This window comes from Pongo abelii, chromosome 8 (assembly GCF_028885655.2).
Source record: "Pongo abelii isolate AG06213 chromosome 8, NHGRI_mPonAbe1-v2.0_pri, whole genome shotgun sequence".
NCBI lineage: Eukaryota > Metazoa > Chordata > Mammalia > Primates > Hominidae > Pongo > Pongo abelii.
Window position 1 is genome coordinate 72,016,309 of NC_071993.2, and position 6,000 is coordinate 72,022,308.

Consider the following 6,000-nt stretch of genomic DNA (forward strand, 5'->3'; position numbering starts at 1 on the left):
TGTTCACCAGGTAAATGACAATAGGAGGTGTCAGGTGAAGGCTGATTTCCCCAGGTAATAGATTACCCTGGAGAGGACCAAAAAGGGGAAAAAAATACAGTAACCCATTTGAAGATGTTTGGTCTACCTGGCAATTTCTTCCCTACTCACGGTATGGTCACAAGTGGCAGCTTTGTCCCAACTTCTCAGATAAGCAGTGAGTCATGTCTCACTGGAATTACTGCAACATCTCCCTGTGTGCCCCCGCCAAATCTCCACAGTTTTCCGACTCCAGAGCCACACAGAAGGCTCCAGCAGCCTGGTACCACCCAGCCTTTGATTCCCACAGCCTAAGGTATCATCCAGGCTCGGCAGAGTGTGTGGAAAAAGAAGAATGCAAGCAGAGGCCCTGGGACCACGTTAGTAAGAAGCATCAGGGCTGTTTCCCTGTTGCCATGGAGAACCAATAAGGACCTTGCAGACAGCCTGGCATGGTGGAGACAGGGTGGGTTCTGGAGTTAGACAATCCAGGTTCAAATACTGGCTTTGCAATTGCAGCAAAAACAAAAATTGACAAATGGGACCTAATTAAACTAAAGAGCCTCTGCACAGCAAAAGAAACTATCAACAGAGTAAACAGACAACCTACAGAACAGGAGAAAATACTTGCAAACTATACATCCAACAAAAGTCTAATATCCAGAATCTATAAGGAACTTGAACAAGTTAACAAGCAAAAAACAACCCCATTAAAAAGTGGGCAAAGGACACAAACAGATACTTTTCAAAAGAAGACATACATGTGTCCAACAAGCATATGGAAAAATGGTCAACATCACTAATCATTAGAAAAATGCAAATCAAAACCACAATGAGATACCATCTCATACCAGTCAGAATAGCTATTATTAAAAAGTCAAACATTAACAGATGCTGGCCAGGTTGCGGAGAAAAGGGAGTGCTAGCCGAGCGAGGTGGCTCATGCCTGTAATCCCAGCATTTTGCGGGGCTGAGGTGAGCAGATCACAAGGTCAGGAGATCGAGACCATTCTGGTCAACATGGTGAAACCTCGTCTCTACTAAAATACAAAAAAAAAAAATTAGCTGTGCATGGTGGTGCACGCCTATCAGGAGGCTGAGGCAGGGGAATCGCTTGAACTTGGGAGGTAGAAGTTGCAGTGAGCCAAGATCATGCCACTGTACTCCAGCCTGCTGACAGAGCAAGACTCCATTCCCCCCCACCAAAAAAAACCAAAAAACAAAAAACGGAGTGCTTATACACTGCTGGTGGGAATGTAAATTAGTTCAGCCATTGTGGAAAGCAGTTTGGAGACTTCTCAAAGAACTCAAAGTAGGATTACCATTCTACCAAGCAATCCCATTATTGGGTATATACCCAAAATAATATAAATTGTTCTACCATAAAGATACATGCACACGTATGTTTATCATAGCACTAGTCACAGTAGCAAAAACATGAAATCAACCTAAATGCCCATGAATGGTAGACCACATAAAGAAATATGGTACATATACACCATGAAATACTATGCAGCCATAAAAGACAATGAGATCATGTCCTTTGCAGCAACATGGATGGAGTTAGAGGCTATTATCCTAAGCAAACTAACACAGGAACAGAAAATCAAATGCCGCATGTTCTTACTTAGAAGTGGGAGCTAAACACTGAGTACATCTGAACACAAAGAAGGGAACAACAGACACCAGGGCCTACTTGAAGGTGTAGGACAGTGGGGAGGGTGAGGATCAAAAACCACCTATCTCGGGCCTGTGTGGTGTGTCAGACCTGTAATCCCAGCACTTTGGGAGGCGGAGGCAGGCAGATCGCTAGAGCTCCAGAGTTTGAGACCAGCCTGGGCAACATGGTGAAACCCTGTCTCTACAAACAATACAAAAAAATTAGTCAGGCATGGTGGTGCCAGCTACTTGGGAGGCTGGGGCAGGAGGATCACCTGAGTCCAGGAGGTCGAGGCCATGGTGAGTGGCAGTGATCATGCCACTGCACTCCTGCCTGAGCAATAGAGACCCTGTCTCAAAACAAACCCAACAACTACCTACTGGGTACTATGCTTACTACCTGGGTGATGAAATAATCTGTACACCAAAGCCCCATGACGTGCAATTTACCTGTGTAACAAACCTGTATATGTACCTCTGAACCTAACATAAAGTTAAAAAAAAACCAAATACACAAACACTGGCTTTGTCTCTCACTACCTGTGTGACACTGAAAAAGTTACTTAACTTTTCTGGTCCTCAGTTCCCTAATCTGCAAAACGGAGATGAAATGCTAACCTCATAGGGATATAATGACTTAATTAGAAAATGTATACAGAACTCTCAATTCACAGAGGGCATAATGAAGGTGGAAAGGTGATACAGGGAAGGAACTGGCTGCAGGGTTCCACCTGAAATTGGGGGTGCCCAAGCCCAGATCACCTCCTCTTTCATCTGAGGCCAGTCCTTGGTGCCGCCCACATGCCTTGCTAATTTCAGCATTTAGAAGTTTGAAATGCACACTGAACCTAGTTAGAGCTCTTCAGAAGGGGGCAGGGGTGGGGAATGACACATTTCTTTTGGATGACATGCCCAGGCCACCCCCACATCTTTGTGCACTCTCAATCCCAAGACTACTGGCAATCCAGTTCCAGGAACACGAATGTTTCTGCTCCTCTGGGAAACTCATGCAAGCTGGCACAGGAGAACCCACAGCAATACTCAGTACAGGGACTGTGACCACCGCTCTACCTGCTGCCACCACAGAGCCAAGCCACTGCTGCAGAACACAGCTCCTAGACCCTTCATGAGACCCATCTCCAGCCAGGCCATCAGGAGCCAGGAAGAAAAACGGCTGCCCCCAAATTCTACATGTTCCCATGTTCCTCCTGCCCCCAGCACATGCCCAGCAGCACGGCCCATCTCTTTCTCCACTTACCCAACCCTCTTCCCCTGCAGCCAGGAGATGGGAGGGTTGATGGAACCAACTCCTCTCTCTGCTGCAGATCTAAAGTTATTCTTCAATTGAGACCCCACAGAATCTGCCAAACAGCCTGCCATCTACCAAAACCCACATCAACCCCATCTTAGCCAGATACAGAAATGAAGCTTTTCCTGCTGCCCTCTTAGGGGGGCAGAGGCCAATGATGAACTCAAGTCTCCCAAGGCCAGCCCACGGGACACAGTGGAACACACAGTGCCTGGGCCACTGGCCCAAACAGATCAGGCAGGGCTCCTAGGAGCTACTCAGGCCCTCTTCTCTGCTGGAAAACCAATTTCAACCCAGTAGAGGCCCACTGGCCTTGCCTCACAGTGAGTCCATAATGAATGATAATTACCGGTGTCATTATTCATCAAGCAAGTACTGACTGAGTGCCCACTGTGCCAGGCAATATGCTAGGCCCAGGACAATCCCCTGTACATTCTGGGGCCCAGCAACACCACGCATCAGAAACCAAACACAACTTCAGGTGCAAGGAAAATAATTAAGGCTTCAGGCCTGCCTTGGTTTCTCCCTAACCTTTTAGGCTTAAATCCCCCCACCTCCCCTTACCCCGTCCACACCCAGGACTGGAATCTGCTCACCCGGTTCCCTTGGAAGTCCCTGGAGGAAGCACATCCGCTGGGGGGAAGGGTCCCTGCTTCCCTGGAAGACTCTGTCACGGCCACTACCCTTCTGTCTAGCGCAGCAACAGCCTGCCAGCCTCTTCCACTCTGCTCACAGACCCTGGCACGCCGGCTCTGAGTTTATGAATCACTCCCTCCTCTCTCCGGGCCTCGCCTCCGGAAGGGCTTCGCACACCCAGACACATCACCCAGACACCGAGTTTCCACACCAAATTCGCTCCTGCAGAACTACGAGAACCGACTGCAACGTCTGCTCCCCTTGGTCTCGGGTTTCTGGCCACGAGTTTTCAAAACCCAGGCAGCCTCTCTCCTGCCCGCTGCGCTTTGGGGGCTCCCTCTCCTTGGGGGCTGCGGGGGCAGCAGACAAAGGCCGTGGATGTGACGGAGGGGTGTGAGGACGTGCCTGCTGTAGAGGCCAAATCCCCCGCGCTCCCAGGAATGTGCATTTCGGTGTGTGGCATGTGCCTGGCCGGTGTGGGTGTGCGCAGATCAGCCTGCGCGGTGTGCGGCGTATGAGTGGCGATGAGCTGTGTGTACCTGGCAGGTGTGATCCGGTTGCAGCGGGTTGTGGGTGCCCGCCTGGGCTTTTCCCCGGGCTGGGAACTCCACCTCCCACCCTCCGCTTCGCCCCCTTCTCCCTCCAAAGTTTGGCGCGCGCGCCTGGACGCGGAAGGCGGGGGGCTCCCGGCTGGGCGGCCTCCCCCGGGCCGGGCGGCGGTTCCGGGACGTCGGCGCCCCACTTACCCCGGCCGCCGAGGCTCCACCGGCGGCCCCGACCCTCCGCGGCTGGGGTCCGGCGCGGGCAGCATCCGCTCGCAACTTCGCTTTCCTCCTGGAAGATCCCGGCAGAAGCGGTTCCGCGGCCCCGGCGCCCGCGCGGCCCGGGCTGTGCGTCTTCTCCGGGGCGGGCCGGTCGGCACGCTGGAAGGGAAGCGGCGCCAGGCGGGCGCCGTCCTGCGCAGCAAGCCTGCGAGGGGTCCTGCCTGGCGCCCTCCCCGCTCAGGCCCGAGCCGGCTAGCGGCGGCGGATTCCTGAACCGCGTCCAAGGCGTCCGGGAGCCCTTCTCCTCCTCCTCCTCCTCTTCCTCACCCCACCCAGCTCCCACCCCTGCGCTCCCGGCAACTTGGGAACCGTTGGCGAAGTTGGCGCTGCTCGGGCCGCGAGCCGGCCGGGCCTCTGGGGGAGGAAGGAGAGGAGGAGGAGGAGCTGGCGGGAGAGGAGGGGAGAGAAGGAGAGAGAGGGGAGAGAAGGGGAGAGAAGGTGAGAGAGGGGAGCCGCCCCCAGGGAGCCGCTCTCTCCAGGACCCGTCTGCGGGCCTTTGTTCCGGGCGCTGCCCCTCGGCCCTCCAGTCCCCGGGGACTCGGTTGGGGCCGCTCGGGTATCCACGCTCTCCTGGCGAGGCTGGTGGGTGGAGGCTGCTTGGACAACCCCGTTGGCTTCTCCGTGCCGGAGCCCCCGGGCCGTTACCGCCGCCCCCTCCCCCGACCTTTGCCAGGGAGACCCTCTGGCTGCACGGGTTCCCCATCATCTCTGCCCGGAGAGGATCTTCCCGCTCCCCCCTGGGGCAAGCGGGCTGGAGGACGGTTTCCCTGGTTCCAAAGAACACAGCACCGTCTCCCTGGGCGGCAGCAGGTCCCACACCCGCCCTTCCGCACTTTCCTGCGCTGCCAGCCAGTCCAAGGCTCCCCTAATTCAAGAACCGGGAAACGGGAGGGACAGAGGGTCTTCCCGGCCCGCCAGGGCTGCCTGGCATTATCTTCGGCATGCCAGGCAGCTGCCAGGCAGCTGGGTCTCCGGTCGGGCTGCCAGGCAAGTGGGGTCCCAGTCGCCTCCCGTGCATGGCGTAGTCGGCTGGGCAGCACCGGCTGCGGGGTGCAAAGGCCAGCTTCTCGAGGGATGAGGTAAAGGGCTCAGAACTGGAACACAAACCGAACCTCCCTGTTCCTTGTCCGAATCCTGGTGATGGCCCTGTCCCCGAGAAGGCGAGAACGTCTTGGATTCCACTTGCTGGGCATTCCTCCTGGGACTTCCAGTACTTAACGTCATGAGCTAATTCAGGCCTCTCTAAGACAGCACTCCTGACATTTAATGGGATAGTATGGGGTTTAGACAATAAGTTATTTCCTGTACAGGAGAAGTAGGGAAATTCAAAAAAGCTAAAACCTGATCATCTACACTTGGCCTCCTTCTGCCATTCTCAGCATTTACAGATGGACAGCAAATAGAGAACCAGATAGAACTGATCCTGACCCTGTTAGGGACAAGCTGCCCCAGGACCCCCACCCCCAACACACAATGCAGCTGGCCCTTACCCTGAACACTCTGAAGCTGCATTCCTGGACCCTTATCTAGGTGATACAGCAAGGTCACCAGACT

At 54.3% G+C, this 6,000-nt stretch overlaps 1 protein-coding gene across 2 annotated transcripts in view; it reads right to left on the reverse strand.

Annotated features, from left to right (window-relative positions):
- The window catches only part of CHST3 (carbohydrate sulfotransferase 3), a 49,399-nt gene extending 44,581 nt beyond the window's left edge, over positions 1-4,818 (reverse strand). The window contains exon 1 of one of the 2 annotated variants that reach the window (XM_009236058.4): positions 4,369-4,818. The gene's annotated coding sequence lies outside the window, so the exon portion shown is untranslated. Of the gene's footprint in view, positions 1-3,582; positions 4,286-4,368 lie in introns of those variants that run through there. The other variant, XM_009236059.4, reaches the window with a different exon arrangement.
- Positions 4,819-6,000: the final 1,182 nt, after the last annotated feature.